Raw genomic sequence first — 19,245 nt, forward strand, 5'->3', positions numbered from 1 at the left:
ACATATATTATACAGACATCTGTTACTAATTTTAATTGAGTTTTTTTAACTGCCTTTTATGAATGGAGATTTGTGCTTTTTTAATATAAGAAGCTGTATATGCACCTTTGCCCTATTAAGTACTTCCATGTATTCAAATGTCTTTATATTTAAGTGAAATATTACAAAACATGAAATATTCTGAGAAGGTTGAGTCTCCAAAACACATTTTATGAGAAAATATCCTTAAATAGGATACCATGAATATAAGTTGACAGACCAAGCCAAACTTAGTGTTTAGAAAGCTTTTTCTCCTTATTTTCTATATGCTGCTATAATTGAATTTTAAGAATACTGCAACTTAGCATTTACTTTGTTTCAACGACAACACATCATTGAACTAAGACGTTACATTGCTTCTACTGTAGATTTAATGATACAAACTTAAGGAGACTATTCACCACAGTTCACTTGACCTATTTGTAGGTAACTATACATATCACGGCCATTACAGTTATAGTACACTTACTTATCCCTATACAAACAATCTATATGAATTATAAGCTACAAAGTTTTTCTGTTTTGTAGGGTAAAACGGCGTACGATCTAGCAGCATCAGGACAATACAGACAATATAAAGAAGTTATGAAATACTTACAGGTACATATAAGGAAAGTCCAAATATATTTAACTTTTAAGACCATTTAAAATAATTCTTAATCCATTTGATTGAAGTAAAACATTTGTTTGAGTACTCCGTCCACTCATAACCAGGTTGTTTTACAAGAATTTAATACAAACAGAAATTGCAAATAATTGCTACAATACATATTGCTACTAACAAGAAAATACATTTCTAGTCGCATCGAATCGTGATTCACTTGAAAATAAAATGAAATAAAACAGGAGATTCTTACATAAGAATATTGATTTTGTATTTACACAGCTGACATAGATACATTTATATCATAGACCGTGCATAAAGATATCGTTGGTTTAACATGGAACCAACTGACCGATTTGGAAGTCACTTCGGTTATCAACTAAAATTTGTAACTATCATATGCTGAAAGATAATTTTTTGACAGTTTTTAAAATTTTGAAGTAAAATTATGTTGTATTCTAATATATTGCATATTGCATATTGAGTATCAACATATGCTCATTTTACAAAAAAAAAATCATACTTATTCATTTATTTCTATGAATAGCATAATGGATTTTATTGGTTCTCAAAGATTATGGATGCTCTATCGATTCTATTTATAACTTTTGTAGTTGTGAAATTGATTTGTGTAAAAAGCACTTCTTATTTCTGTGTATGACATATTTCAAAAAAGTGTCTGCAGATAATGAAGAAGAAAAATGCATCTTCACTTTTGATAGATGCTGATGTAATTTCTTTCAATATCATGTTGAATACCTCAAAGTTTGGATGCTGACTTCCAATTATTTAAAATGCTTGCATCCCATCACATTGGAATGATGACATCATATCACTTTGGATGCTAGTTTGCCAAAATATTTGGATTCTGGCATCCCAAAATATACGGATGCTGGCATCCCAAATTATCCGGATGCTGACATCCAAAATTATCTGGATGCTGGCATCCCAAATCATCCGGATGCTGGCATCCAAAAATATCTGGATGCTGGCATCCCAATATATGTGGATACCAGCATTTATTTCGACATGCGTTCGTCGTGTTGCGTGAATGTATCAGATGACATGGTTTGTAGCTATACTATTGAAGATGAACTTCATGTCCTTTTAAAATGCCCATTATAGACATATTATGATAAATTATGCTAAACATTTAAAATTATAAATACCAAATAGCGAAAAATTCATATAATAATTTAATAACGACAATGTTGCTGCAATAGTTGCCAAAAACATCAACAATATTTTATTGAAATGAAATGGCATTTTATTTCAGTAGTTCTTAGAGAAAAAGATGTTTTATTTTCATTTAGTATACGGACATTTGTGTCTAAAAATATCTCATTTATCTTTTTAAAAATTGGTGCATACAATGCAAATGTTTTAATGGTTTTTTTTTTTATTTCTGTGAATCTCATTTTATGTTTGTATGTGGTGAGACTGTAATAAAATATTGAATCTAAAAATATTCAGAAAATATAAACTTTACGTAAATTCATACTTGAGTCAGAAAATGAAAACTAACAGTGTCAGAATTAATTTTTTAAGCTAACAAATGTTTTACAACTCAGCGCGCATTCAATACCATTGACATACTATATAATATATAGCTATATAGCACTAATCGCAATAAACATGTACATATTTTTTTCTCCAATGTTAAAATATGTTAGATTATTATTATTCGCTTATTTAGCAAATTCATATTCTATTAAGATATTTTCAATCATTTAGTTTTTATAAATACCATTACAGATAACATATTTGTCTCAGTTTCCTGAGTGAGGGTATTCCATTGAGAAAATACAATAAACAAAATAAATAAAAATAAACATCATATTATGTGACTCTGAAATAAATACACAAAAACCATGTATTGTTTAGAATATATGTAGGCGGTAGAAATATAATAGGACCAAAATTTCATTTTTATGTTTGACCTTTGACCCCAAACATCTGCATGGCATTCATGAATATATACATTTTGTGTGCCAAAATTTCAATGAACCATTATAAATACTTAAAGACGCAATAACATACCTACCGCAGCACACGTCATACACAAATTGAGCAAATGATTTGAAAACTTAACTATTTGTGATAGGGTATGACCTTTGTACGTACATACAAATCTTAGTTCGCACAGGGAAATTGAACTAGTAAGCACAAAACAGTGAATTTTTTTTTTATTTTTCTATTTTTTTACATGTACTATTTGACCAAGTGCATACTAGTTTCTATTTTTAGAAGTGCATCAAGTATTTAGTAAGGCTTACATGAGTTGTCGGTCAAGGGGAAGTAGAAAGGGAAGGACTGCATGACTTCCCCCCTTTCTATAATTTTTTGAAAAAATGTTACAAGCAAAGAAAACAAGTTTCAATCTATTTTTCTATATGAATCCTTTGCATAGACCATGATGATTCCAAGATTTCAGATAGTAATAATAGATTAAGAATAAAAATCATAACTTGAGGCAAAGCTGTGTGTCTTTCTTTTTGGCGCCTTTAAGTTAAAATTTGCAGTAAATATGATGACCAAATTATGTGCATGTGAAATATGATGATTGCCTGCATTTGTTTTTATTTCAATTTATTTTTGTCATAACGTTGCTGTCATGTTCCATTATACCATTTGTATACAAATACTTTCACTCTTGAGTCAAGATGAAGATATATTGCATTTTGTTTCATGTACAGTGGCAAATACAGTGGCAAATACTTCAAATACCTTATTGAAATTGAGAATCATGTATAAATATATAGATTTAACAAGTAGGTCTTGTAATAGAGATTGATCGGGGAAAAGTAGAGATATTTCGACAGCCACCAGCTGCCAAAGTGTGTATAAGGAATAAGGACATCATAAAATATAGACTAAAAATATGAGCAATCTCATTATATGTTATGAATCACTATTTATTTAGTATGATCATATTTGGATAATATTATATTCAGGTATCTTCTTCTGAAAACGGTAGAGCTTTTAAAATTTCCCTGAATATCTACCGGACTATTTCCAACGAGTCTTCATCATTAACAAAATAAAAAGTAAGATATCTTCTAATGTATACTTTGAAATAATGACTAAAAAAATATTACATTTCTTAAAATTTGTTTACCTTATTATGTGCACCAGCAGCTTTTCGGGTAAATTGTTATAGGTATGCACACACCAATTAAGAAGAATAATAGGAAGATGTGGTGTGAGTGCCAATGAGACAAATAGCATACTTTACCAAAACGAATGAAATGAAAACAAGAAATTGCCGAAGAGACAACAATCCGACCAAATAGCAGGAAAAAGATATATAAAGTATAATATTTTTTTTGAACTGGACACCACACTTAAATCCGAATGGAAAGCTACTTCTGGTTTTTCAGATACATATCAATTAAAGTTATTTTAAGGATATGTCTTTCAATGCAAAATTTTGAATATCATTTTATAATATTTTGTCGCGGATACAGTTTTAAAATTGTCACCAACAATACAATAAATCTGTCTAAATTTGCTTGTAAAATATTCAGACTTTAAAATGGTTCGGATTTTGTTTACCTCCAAGTGAAATAAATTTGTTGAAACAGAGGGTGTTATTTATTTTTTTATTTCAATTGAAATATTTCAATGCATGAACATTTTGTATTTGATTAAATCTGTCTGTCTGTCTACTATCACACAAGGGAGTCTAACCAACTAAGAAATGCTTAATCATCTGCAGATTGATTTTTATATATGCAACTATTTGTGGTTTTGATTTTACTTGGTGCAATGTTCAGTATCAAGTATTTCATATATTCGCCGCAGGTACTAAGACAGAAAATCAAAATATTCATTCACTTATGATCTAATAAATAAACGATTGCGGGATGACGGACAGGACAACTTCAAACGTATGAGTGTGAACTAGCTGTCAGTAACTTAAAGTACTCTCAGATCTTTCCTTGCTAGTGTTTTTTTTTTGTTTTTCTGGTAAACAAGGGATTCTTTCATTGTTGAAGACCCTCTAGCGACTATAAAAATGATCAGGAATAAAAACGCTGACAATTGATAATTTATATGTTAAAAACAGCCTATTCATTTCTACCAGTGATTTTTCCTTAAAAATTTTGTGTGAAGGTATTTCATGATTTGAGGAACAAAATATGATGAAAACAATTTGGGGTCACCGACTTAGTTTTGTCACTATAGCAACCTCAGTTTCGTGTTTTCCCGAATATTAACATAATATTTGCTTGTTATCTTAACTCTAAATAAAATCCTTTATATCAAACCTATAAGCGTAATTCTTGTTTCACGTTAAACAGTAGATGTGTATCTATCAAACACAGGTTCAAGAAATAAAAACTTATATTGTTTTGATCTTTAAAAATATGATTTATTTCATTCCCGCCAAAAATAAAACATAAAAATGAAAAACGTTTCTAGTATTAAAAAAAAATCATAAAAATTTCAAGAAGGAAAGTGCCATGTGTAATCTTCAAAATAAAGCAAAACAAAGTGTATGTCACCGACCTTTCAAAAAAGTTATGAGCAATTTTCCTTTTTTTTTCTCATTCGTTTTGAAGAAAAGAGTGGTCTTTCTTCAGAACATTGCAACTGACGTCATAGTACAAACTTTCCTTAATGCTGGCGCACTGTTTGATAAAAAAATCGCAAATTGGACGTTTGAAACCCACATTTAAATTTCCAAAACTAACAACTTTATTCACTTCTTTATTATCCGGTAATATAAGAGATTAAATGCATGTATCAGTATCAGATAACAGACTACTGGCAGTTAACTATCATGCCAGCTCCAGACCTCAATTAAACTGATTAGAAGATTATGTCTTCATCATATGAATATCAGGCACTATTCCTTCCGTTAGGGGTTTAGTATCATACCATCATAACATATATGAAAAGAATATAACCCGGGACATGCCAAAATCTGGTTTTCAAATAAATGTGTTTAGTTTCAATGCAAAGACCCTATAAGTGAATCAATAGTAAAGCCAAAATATGCAATCTGTAATGAACTGACAACAGTATCGTAACGTTATCCCTTCTTAATAAGTCTATTTAAGGGCATATCCACAGTTTCAGTGGAGGTAATAACAAACGTAACCGTCGGCTATTGTTTCCTGTAATTTCACGGTATTTCAACGACGTCACAATGGCCGTCTGGAAAGGGCGGTTTCTTTCCTCAAAGGAAAGGGTACGGCGGGAATCGACAATAAACTCATACAGTATATTAACAGAACTACATGTAGAACTCAAAACTTAAAAGATAATTATCTTTGTCCTCTTGGTCCATTATAAAAATACTGCAATTATCCTGATCATTACTAGACCATACTCACTTAAGTTTCCGTTTTATTAAAATTATCTTCAATACAGTAGAAAACAACGAGAGCAAATGCATAATGATTTATTATTGCATTAGAATGCAACACAAATTGTAATTAGTTCTTTACCAAACTTTTCCGAGATTTTTCATTCAGTATAGAAAACTCAAAGTTTGGTTTTACTTGAGAAAGATGAAATAAAATTGGCTTCGTGAGAAAAATAAAATACGGCGTAAACTAACATTTATCATGCATCTAGCTTTGCGTTGAAGTGCTAATATATACAGTAGCTCTTTAAATGAATACGACCTTTAACCGGTAAACAATGTAAAACAAAAGATGACACAGTAATAAAACAATATTGAAATAGGAAAACATTATAATATATACACTGAAAAGAAGAAAATATCTGAAGATGTTGGGTTTACTTACGTATGAGGAAACAAATATAATTTAACAAAAAAAATTATGTAGGTCTTGATGTAGGTCTTGACGTAGGTCTTGACTAATTAGAGAAATACCATAATTCAAAATGGGGGAGGGGGGGGGGGGGGGGTGAGGGGGTTGGGATTGGGGGGGGGGGGGGCTAATAGCTTAACTGAAGAATTTGATCATTATTCAACTGTATCTATTTTATCTAGTACGGCATACGTTTTACCGCTAGCAAACTCTTTATATCTTGATAATGTATCAATCATTTACTTCAGATCCACTTTCACCTCGTCGTAAATATGCGTGATATATTTGCCGCTGGAGCACGGGAGCAATCAATTCATCAGTTTCATATAGTGATGCATAATCATTAGTTCTCAACTGCTAATTATCTCAAACAGTTTTCCAGTTTTGGTATTCTATTTTTATTTTATATTTTATTTCTAAACGAATATTTTTAGAATTTCTTTCCGTATCTTTCTTTTTGAATCAATTTGTTTGAATAATCAATAATAATTTGTTTGAATAATCAATAATAATATATATTTATTCTACATCAGTGGTTACATTGTATGCAGCCAAACTATGTAGAGGGCAGTAGAACAGAAAACCATCTCCATTGTGTATATATGCAATAACTCATATATTGAAGCGTAAAACCACGGCAGTCAGGCTCGTTTAGGTGGAAAAATTACTGTGTCAATTTCATATACTTATTTTATTCACTGGGGTAAAGCTGATGACCGTAGCTGCATTTACGGTCATCCCAAGATGTCGGATGAAAAATTAGGTCAGTTTCTGTATTGTCTGTTAAAGTGTTTCTATATCATTTTCTTTACAAATCATACATTGAAAAGATGAAAATTAATAAAAGAATCACTCGGAAATCACTAATTACTTCCGAGAAATGTGCATGAAACGGGAAATTCGATTTGAAAAAATCGTCAAGATGACCGTAAATCATAATCAAAATATTTTCAAGATGACCGTAACATATAACAAGGATGACCGTGATTGGTAAAAAGATGACCGTAACTTGTAAAGGATGACCGTAATTTGTAAAGACTGACTGTAATTTATATAGGACGACTGTAACTTTTATAGGATGACCGTCAATTCTAAGAAATATCCGTATTTGTATTGAAAGCTTTTTGTTGAGTTTGTCGATCTCAATAGGGGCTCGGTTGGCGGATATAAATATGTTTCATCAATTTCTTTTTTTAAACTATAATATAATTGGCCGTATTTGGGATTTATGACAATGATAGTCAATTGCATATTTCTCGTAAACAATGAAATATTTATTGATAACGACGTTAAAATTTTAACACAAATTGACAGCGATACGACGAAAATATGAAGAAACATGAATGTGTCCCTGGTACACGGATGTCTCATCTACACTATCATTTTCTATGTTTAGTGGACTGTGAAAATGGAATAAAACTGTTATTTGGCATTAGAATTAAAAAGATCATACCATAGGGAAAATGTGTACTAAGTTTCAAGTTGATTTAACTTGAAGCTGGACAAACGGACAAACAAACAGACGAACGGACGAACGTACATTTGTACACACAGACCAGAAAAACATTATGCCAATTAATGGAGCATAAAAAACATTAATAATACATATGGATATTCGGTAATCGAGCCCATGTGTATAGTTCAAGAGCAAGCAGATTAAAATCTTAATTTGTCTTGATATATGCAGGCGGAAACACTCTTGAAATAAAACAAAAGAATCGAAGCTCTTTGTTAGAGAAGGCGATAAATGTTTACTGTAATGTTTACTATAGTGACAAATTTTTTAAAAGTTAATAGAAACAAATACAACGACAATTTTCTTCTCAATTACGAAGTGTTTTATTTTAAAAACACCTTTTGCATAAGTTTTCAATTTATCTATTACATAGTAATGCAAAACAATAAGATATCAAGTCGACGACATGGGTATCTATAAGTTGGATGTAGAAAATGCTCAACCTCCGATTTATTTATTTTATTTTAACGTGGGACGGAGAACATATCAATCTTTTAGTTCAGAAATTTTCGTGTCTGCCCTTCCATTATGTTAATCAAGAAAAAATTCATCAAAATAGGTAACGATTGTATCGAAAAGAGAAAATCGAGTGCACCTTTTTATGTTAGGGCATGTTTGAGGTGTATATTTTGTCTTTAAAACGTACAAAGCAAGAGTATTTGATATAGCATCTCGCTTCAGATTCTATCATTTTTATATATCAAAGCTACAGGTTGACTTTATAACGTAAAAAAAATGACAGTTCGAAAAGACGAAAATTAAATATATGGGTCAAGTGAAATACCTATCTAATGAATCACAAAAACAGTAGGTGTGTTCGAATAGCTATTTTTTCTAAAAGTTCTTCATGTTCTTGACGACAGTCTTTTAATTTGGATGATGAAAATGAATATCTTCGAAAACATATGATTTTCTTGTGTGTGATTACTAAGGTTTATAATCTTCAACCACTGTAAATATTTAGTCTGTCCTTCCACGAAATATTTAATAAGAATTTTTTTAAAAGGCTTAAGAATTTTCGAAAATTCTACCTGACATCCGATCAGACAATATTTTAAAGTTGAATCAATGCAGACAAGATCATTAACTGGTGCTCATTAGCTAGTAGATACATTTGTCTTTTAAAATACAACTGACATATAAGTTTAAAGGATCATAATGGTGCTATGTGGATAAATTTGTCAGTTTTCAAGAGCAAAATTGGCAGAGCTTCATCCCTACAATGGCTTCCATTTCTAAGATTGTGAGCATGAACTGGCGTAATGGGGAGATAATTTTGACGAAGTATAATCCTGACTGTATGAATAACATTTCTGTATTATACAAATTGACAACGTTCCGCCTTGTGATACGCTATACGTACAAGACTATTTTAAGGATCTACTTTGCTTGAGCTCACCTTCACTAGTTTAGTCGTATGATATTTTCAAAATATTTTCTGTGATTTTATTTGCACGACAAAATGGAAGACGATATAATATCAATGGGTGTACATGCATTGGGATTTTTAAAAATGTGTATTTATTATAATGCATTAAAAGGAATCCCAGAAATAAAAAAAATCTTTTGTCGTGCAGTTGGAGGCCGTGCACCACATTTTTGTCATTATACTCGTAAGGTGTCATTTTATCGCGCTTTTGTAGCATGTTTTCCCTACCTGTTTAGTTGCATGTCTTTTTGCAAATTCATTTTTAAAATTAAACCCTCTACCGTAAAAAAGATACATATGGTAAACTTTGCATTTGAAGCACGTCTTATTTTCTTCTACCTATAGGATAATCCTCTAATATCAATATGTTTATACCAACACGATTTATCAGTCGATACAAAAAGGTTGTTTTATAAATGCGGATATTTCTTAGAATTGAGGGTCATCCTTTAAAAGTTACGGTCAGCATTTACAAATTACGGTCATCTTTAAACCAATTACGGCCACCCTTGTTATGAATCGCTGTTTCTGGTACGGTCATTTCGATTGTGATTTACCGTCATCTTCACGATTTTTTCAAATCGAAATTCCTGTTTCATGCACATTTCTCTGTAGTTATTAGCGATTTCCGTGTGAATCTTTTATAAATTTTCATCGTTTCAATGTATGATTTGTAAAGAAAATGATATTGAAACACTTTAATAGACAATACAGAAACTGACCTAATTTTTCATCCGACATCTTGGGATGACCGTGAATGCAGTTACGGTCATCAGCTTTACCCCAGTGATATTGTAAATATGTCATAAAAGCAAAAACACACGAAAAAAATGGCCAAAATTTATAATAACATTCAACTCTTTTCGGCCGTTTTATTTATTCGCAAGTTAATGTCTTACTGATCTGTTTTGTAAATCAAAGTTTTTTGTTTCATCTTCAACTGCAAAAGGCGCAACATATGTGTTAAAATTAGCCATGCGACTTATTTGAAGATTCAAGTGACCTTTGTTGTTGTTTAGAGATTTTATTCGAAGTTCGTATATCCCTTCAACCATTTATTTAGATGGTATTTTAACGTATAGATAGTGCGAAACTCTCCTTACTCTATACATTGGATATACGACATTTTTATTTTAACTAAACGAGGTTGCAAATTTATACATCCGAGCAGCTAAACGGCTGCACCCAATTTAAGCAAATATATACACCGTGGCGTAACTGTCGGACGAGAGCAGTCCAGAGATGTGAATATTTCTATACCCAATCAATTCTTTTTTTTTATGAAAAAGATTTTAAAGGTATACAATTATACGACAGCAACCTAACGACACATATAATTCAAAACACTAAGAGTCAACATACAGATTTTTGTTATAGCTAGAAGCCTGTAAAGAAAAAAAAAAAAAAAAAAAAAAAAACTGAAACATGAACATATAGTACAGAGTAGGTGAGATTTTAGACAAGTGTTTGGTTGCAAAATTTCACATGCTCTTTATTGATTTCGATATGTGAAATTATAGACAGTGTAATATAAATAAGTGTAAGAAAACAATTCTTTGTAAAGTAACGGTAAAATAAATAATGAGTATGGATGACGGACGTCAGGTGGCATATTAAATGAATAATCAAAACAAAAACATCAAATGTAAATATAATATGAAAATTAACCCTGCTTTGTACTATAGACCGATACACAGAAACGGATTTCGAACGTGTAATACGTTTGTTTTAAAAGAGGGACGAAATATACCAGAGCCGGTGACTATTTTAATAGTTTGTAATTCCATGGTTTGCATGTTTCACACCCGGGTTTCCCAATTTTGACGAACACAATAGTAAAGCTAACTGAATTATTATCTCGTACAGATACTGGTTCATTATAAATAGGAAGATCCGATATGAGTGCTATCGAGACAACTATCCAACAAAGTCACTGTGTAAAAATACATTTGTCTTCCACACCATCGCACTGCCTTTGAAAAATTAGCGGGGGAATATAACGTTACGTCTGTCATACACTTATCCAGGAATTACCCTTAACCCTGAAATTACCTTTATCAAATTACCCTTAACCAGGGAACAAACATATTCTGTGATATTTTTTCAACAAAGCAAAATTTGTTAAGTATTTCGTTTTGATTAGATTTACAGTTAATTAGTAAGTTTTTATTGGTAAATAGTATTTCGATTATTTTGAATAACGAACTAATATTTAAATAATTCTTCTTTGCAAAGGGAGAATACATTAAAAATGTAATTTCATGGAATGGGAGACAACTGAAACTTTTTACTCTTAAACGGAAACGCGTTTACTCTTATCCATAAAATGTAATGTTTTATTATTGACTTATTGTCAACACAGGAGGGCATTTCCAATATGAAATCAACTAAAAATAAATAGTTAAATGAACAGTCAAATCAAAGGTAATTTTATTTCCTCAATAAACTTGTAGCTTTAATTTGGGGGGGGGGGGGGGGGGGGGGGTGGTGCAAAGAAAAGTACATGACTGTATGATTCAGTAAAAGTTGACAGTTTCTTTGATACTGTTGATTTCTCTCCTTTCTTTCTGAATGAATTAAAGTCCCTGGTATACTTATGAAACTGCTAGCATCTTATAAATAAAGTAAATGCGCCTTGAACTGCATATTGACACTGCTATTTGTTTTTTTCCCTTATTAGTCTGAAAAATCATATTTCGGTACTCTTATCCCGGAATATGTTATGAATGGAAAACTTGTGATGCAGCGACAAGCGTGCTGTAACTGTGATGCTTTCGGATGTCTTCACCTCTCTTCAAAATAACATACTTGTATGTATATATTCATATAGGTTGTACTTTAATAGATATTTGCCTGAAAAAAATCTATTACAAGTTCATTTAATATGTCGGTACCCTTATTCCGGAAATATGTAAAAAGATAAAATATGTATATGCTCCTTTTTGTTTTAGTTTTTTGCTCTGTGTGCAAGGCCTCACTGTGACTTTGAGATGATGCAAACTAAAATCTTACTCCTTTACATTTTTGTTTTGCTTTGCACATGCTGATTTCGTGTCTTTGAAAGATATCACTTATCCTATACTTTCTATCATGATAGCATCTCCGATGTCTAAGTTTTTTTCTAATAATCATATTCTTTTCAAGTTGCCCACATCATATATTTTTTGAATATTTGTACGTTCTAAACGGGCATTCGAGCAAAAATGATATATTATCATTTACCTCAAACTGTGTTTGCAATACACAGTTAAACGAAATAGCGACTAAACAATGCTATTCTTTTTTTTTAATTTTACCATTTTCCATATCAATCTCAAAAATTTAGTCTGTAATTTTATATCATATGTTGGTACTCTTATGTCCGAAATATGAACATGAAGCGAAAATATGAAATGCAGGGAAAAGTGGCAATGCTAGTTCATTTTTTTTTTATATAAATAAGGCCGTTAGTTTTCTCGTTTGAATTGTGTTGTATTGTCTTATCTTGGCCTTTTATAGCTGACTATGCGGTATGTTAATATTAATATTCAATTACATCTTATCGTATAAATCATTTATCAATATTTGATTTGCACATATCAGAACAAATGCAAAGTGAAGTTTTTAAGTGTTGAATTTCATCGATTTTATATCATACGATTTTAACTTGTTATCACTAACTATTATATAAACATCTAATTTTTTTGGGTTTTTTTTAAGGGTCAGAATTTCTCTCCAAACTATTCTTTAAAAAAAATGTTAGCATTTAAAATGTTTTTGACAGAATATTTACATGTCGTTGAGTGCAATTTCTATGGGTTGGTTAAAAACTCATGTAATTACTTCACAAAACTACTAATGTTGGATAATTATATATGAAATACCTGACAAATATCTATATATTCATATTAGTTAATTTCAATGACGGTATTAAGAAATTCCTCTCTAAGGGGGTAAACTAAAGATCAATTGTATGGGGGAAAGCGTAAACATACATCAAAATATTTAAATTTGCTCGTTATGAACAGTTTTGTTCAATTTTTTAAATCAACAATTAATTCAAAAAAATTAATTACCGCCAATTCACCTTCAATAGTTCTACTTACAAAATTATTATGTGTAAGTTCTCGTCTAGCCGTGATTGACCTTGAATATCCTGTTTATCATGAGGAATAAAAAGACAGCAATTTTGTTCGAAATTAACATAGAACCTTTTAACATGATTGACCAAATCATTTAAGTAGGTAAATTATAGACACAAAGGTCTTTTTGTGATATTTTTATTTTAAGTACAAATCAAAAACCTTCTCCGTAATTATAAAATCTAAAATGATTTGTATTGACAATGTGAAGTTGTTGCTATTAAATGTCTAGTTACCAAATCAATCAAGATCAAGGGTTGCAATCAAAGTTATTAATGCCAGACAAGGTTATGAATTGTGAAGAATTGGACCAACTCTGATGTTTCAACATAAGAAATGCATAATTAAAGAGTCACATCATCGAAATATATGACGGGATACGTTATAAAGAAGACGTATTTTATTTGAAGTGATATCAAATCTGTTTCTATGTTAATTTCGTGGGTTTTTTGTTATTAGAAAAAAACTTCAAACTCAAAACCGAGAGGCCATTTTCACCCTTCGTGAACTTATTACTTAATTTCGTCTTTTAATCAAGAATAGTTAATTCCTTGCTAAAGGAGAAGAATGGGAAATTTGTATATTTACAAAAACTATATCAGGTATGTTGATATAGTGGTATCATTTCGGTTTTTAGACGATGCAAAATCCAACAACATTCAGATGATGCTAAATCCATTTATCATCGAATCTATATCCAATAATCAACAGCTGTCCAATATTCATCAAATAAATACGGAAGCGTATTAGCGCCACACATTTAAAAAAAAAATGTCCTATCTTTGCGATATAACGCAAACCTTTGCGTAAATGATAAAACAGATGTCTGCTTTATTATGCATATGTTTGCATTATTTCGCAAAGGTCTCATTATAACGCAAATGTTTATGATATTTCGCAAATGTTTGCGTTACTTCGCAATGTTTGCGTTAAACGCAAAGGTTTGCGGTATTTCGCAATTTAATGTTTGCGTTATAACGCAAAAGGTTTGCGTTAAAACGCAGAGATTTGAAAGAAAAAAAAAATGTGTGGCGCTAATACGCTTCCATGGATAGAAGGTACACATAAACTATTAACATCTATTCATAATAACTAGGTGTTATATCAATTAAAGACATAACAAATATTATTTCAATCCCATTACAAGCTATATCGTATCCAATGATTTAAGCATGGATAAACTGTATTCAAGATCTGTTTATACTTTGTATCATACTGGTTAAACATTCTCTAAACGATGTACAACTTAATCACTTTGCAAAAGACGACACTGAGAAATGCACATTTTAGAAATATTGAGTTGCTAACAATGTTCTTTGTGGTACTAATTTATTCGAATTCGTTTATTTAACATATATTAAAAAAATACAGTATGTCCCAAATTGGCTTTGTTTATCCGAACATCAATTAGTTGTGTGCTAAACGTTGTAATTTCTGTATATCACAAATGACTTAACATACACAGGTTGCGAAAACCAACGCCACTCTGTCCGCTAAAGTAACGTCGTAATTTTATGATCTGCCGTCATACAATATTTAATTTTGTATTGCCACTTGTTATTGCAATTGCAAATAGAATTACTGGGTTCAGTAAGATATTTGAAATGATGCTTGATCTGGCTTTCTAATGCATAGGCCGAACCAGGCAAACTATAGATGTTGATACTTTTTACGGAATAAGTCGACAACGTTGTGAAGTACTTTGTAACGTTTCCTCATTTGACGGTTTGTGTAATTCCGTGAAAATGAAAGGCATTTGTGTTGCCCAAAATGTAAACAAACATCGCAAAAAGTATGGCAGCCCGGCACCAAAGAAGACGACATACCATGCAAAACGTGCCAACTCTGTATTGTTGATAGTTTCTCTGAATCTTTATAATAAATTGCAATTGGAATTCGGTGTGAGTAAATGCTCCGTGTTGAAGGCCGAACTTTTACCTATAATTGTTCACTTTTAACACATTGTGACTTGGATGGCAATTTGTCTCATTCGCATTCGTGCCACATCTTCTTTTTTGTTTGTTATTTAAGCAAACAACAACCAATTGGTCATCAAATTTTAATTATAGTTACTTTTTTTTATCCCTTGTATTTCATACAAAATGATCAAACCAAAAAATGACACCACTTGTATCATTGAATAAATTTATTTCATAATCATGGATTCAGTTAAAAAAGCTTTATACAACATTTAGAAAACGAAGCTTCGAACCCTCTTCGATTACATTTTTTTCAATTATAAAACTGCATCCAAACCAAACAATGTCTGAACCAATCTCTTTAGAACTAGTATACCTTGTTTGATGTTATTGCTGTTGTACGAATTAAGATGAAACAATATGAATGTTTAGATAACATTGTTACAACCTATCATGACATGCTAAAATCTAATAACCTCCAGAGATGTACATATATATTATTATAAAGATATTTTTTCAATACAATGCAACTTAAAATACCACAGATAGGAAACTATAACATTGTGTGTCTGTATTTGTAATCTCAAGACGCCGACGAAGCTAATTGATGATTGTAAATATTGCGTTACATTAGGTACAAACATCTATTTGACATCTCCAAATTACACCTGTATTTTACTACGTTTATTAATACAAATCTATTCTTCTGGCTCATCTGAATTGTAGTCTTTTTCTTTCTTGTTCAGGATTTCTTATCCTAAGTAGATATTGAACAAGATCATAATAACTGTCCTCATTCAAAGTTATTATGCAATTGCTATAGATATTAGACATACATGTGTGATTGAACAACGAAGCCCATCGACGAACATCATTGGTGAGGTATACATGGGATATTATGGTCGGGTTGTTGTCTACCTCGACACATTCCCCATTTCCATTCTTAATTTAATTTTGCATACACATAGGCGTTGAAAAAAAATATATTATCAGTCACATTGATTTCCAATATGAAGTACAATAATAGGGGATAAAAAGTATCTTCAGAGAAAACAAAAGGCTAGACTTTCGTTCGAAGTGTGCCGAAAATTTAACAATTTGATATTTAAATATACAAACCATTCAAATGCGAACTTTTGCTAATGTTTAATTTCAGAAGGAGCAGTAATAAAAAGATTGTATGTCAGGAATTGAAACATTAAATATCTTTTTTTAAAAGTAGACAACTTTGGGATATATTATGATTTTTCTATAGCATTTACATAGTAATTTAAAAACTGAGTTTATGAATTAAGATTTCAAACTACTACAGAAAATTAAGTATTACTAAGTAACCTTGCAGACGATTTTGCTAAACATTTACAGGAATGTATATTTAACACTCGATGTCAATATAGTATTTAAGATTATATAAGTACACAGAGTTTAAACTTGACACCTGTTAGATTTTTTTTCGGAACGCATAGTGTATTTATGTAATAGTTTTAATCGTAACTATGATAACCTATTGAAGAAAGTTAAAATGTTTGAAACACGATGCTAGATTACAAGGTCGTTAATGGCTCTCCATTCACTTTATTTATTTGAAGGCTTATAAGTAATGACTGGTTGTTGACAGATTTATTAATTTGGTAATGGTATGTTCAGTTGCATATACTGCTTATTTCGATACATTTAAACACACAAAGGGGGTTAGAGCGGTGGTACCTGTATAGCTTAGCACAAAATTGTTTTGTAAACACTGTTAGTGTATTAAATATACTATTAAATGATTCGATTTTTATTCTAGGAAAATACTAAAGTCCATATATATCAAAATACACATTTAAATGAGAAAACACGTTTTTAAGTAAAAAAATCCGTCGTTTTTGTAAACTTAAATTGTAGAGTTTTTGAGAAAGGAAAAATATAAATAATATACTAGTATGAGCTTACCAGGAGTAAGTTCATTTAAATACGAGCACGCCTAAACCAATCCATCTGCTATTTTTCTTTTATGTATTATATGTATACACTGTGTATTCTCTAAATAATGATCAATAATATTATAAAATCACTAAATAAAACTAAAAATTGTGACAATGTTTGTGTTGCTGTACAGGATTTGAGGCTGTACTCTCCGATTGATTAATTGCTACAACTGTTTAATCACCGGCAAAATTAAAATATCGAGTTGAAGGTATTGTATCTACTCCTATTTTCCTATCCACAAAGAATAAAGTTTTAAGTTACACATATTTCAATCCCCCTTTTACACCCTCGCAAAATAAAATGATCGTCCCATTGTCATATAATGTAAGAGTTTGATGTTAAAAATAATAGATTGAATGAGTTATTAGGTTTATTAGAACATTTACCTATCTAAACTTATCACTTTTTCTTCCTCGACAAACCATAAAGTTTTTTTTCTTGGACCCTCACAATATATTTTTGGTATTTGAGAACATGTCAATATAATCAAATAGTATAAGTTGAAGCGTGTTAAGTTACAAACATGTATCTTGTTTATCTCTAATCATTTGGATTTAATTATTTTGACACGAGTGAATTTTATTTTTGAAAACGATATCGGCATTTACTTGCACTATGATGATTAATAGATCTGAAAAGTGTGTGCAAGGTTTTTATCAATTAAAAAATATTCACAAATAATTAATACATACCTTTTCCTTTTCATCTCTGTGAGAGTTGACACTTTTCATCAGAAGAAATAATAAAAAGTTAAACAGCATCAATATTGTTGAAAACTTCATCTTGATATTACCGATTTCGGAAATAGCGCGAACTACAGCTGGTTCCTATTTCAAGTTTTCTAAGGGGGTAACAGATACACGGGAGACATTATTTTAGATCTCGGCAGCTATGATTCCTATTTCGGTATAATTTAAATGAATTTGTAACAATATTAACAGTAAATGCATAAAAAATACAATTCATCAATATAACTTACGATCTCAAATAGTAGAACCGCTTGTTAACCCTTAGAGTGCCACGGTTTTTTTTGGTAAACTACCAGTAGGACAACCGGAAGCGCCTGAGTAAGGATTTCGGCGCTCAGTGATACGGTTCACTAGACGACGTTGTCAACACGTAATGGCGGCCATTATTTGACGTTGGATTTGGCATTCCACTCTGAAAAGTTGCATTTATGACATTCTTGGATGCTTACACTTTATGCTAAACAACACAAAAGGTAAAGGTTTATTCCAGATATTTTAGTTAATTATTATCAAATAAGTCGGATCCAAAGAAATGATTTAAACGGTAAAAATAATTTCCTTTTCTGATATATACTAGTATTTAATCAACTATTTACTGGTGTATTACATTCGGATTTCGGTCTTAGGTATCCGCACTTGTTTCCGGAAATATTACACCCACACAAGTTGTCAACATCCGTTTTCAAACTGGTCAAGGTGTTCTTCACGATCTCCATTGAAAATATTCACGCACTCACTTCTTGCTCAGATAATAGAACATTGTAAACCTCTAACTGCAAATACGGACCAAAATGAATAAAATTCGAAAGCACGTATGATCACGTTTCATGCCGATTGTAAGTTCTCTAAAAAGGGGGGGGGGGGTAATTTCAAGGCCCCAAATTATAGGCTACTGAGGCTACACGAGTTCTGCTGAACGTCTCGGGTTCAACTTAAAAGTCAATGTACTAAATCATTGGAATGTATTTAAAGACACCTACTTTTACTGTTGGCTATTTTATACCTGGTATAATATTTCATTTGAAAAAACATTTTTGTGTCCCTGATTTCATATACACCAACATGTTATATTGAACAGATATATCATGTTAAGGAGGGGTATTTGCGAAAA

This window comes from Mytilus edulis, chromosome 12 (genome assembly GCF_963676685.1).
Source record: "Mytilus edulis chromosome 12, xbMytEdul2.2, whole genome shotgun sequence".
Lineage (NCBI taxonomy): Eukaryota > Metazoa > Mollusca > Bivalvia > Mytilida > Mytilidae > Mytilus > Mytilus edulis.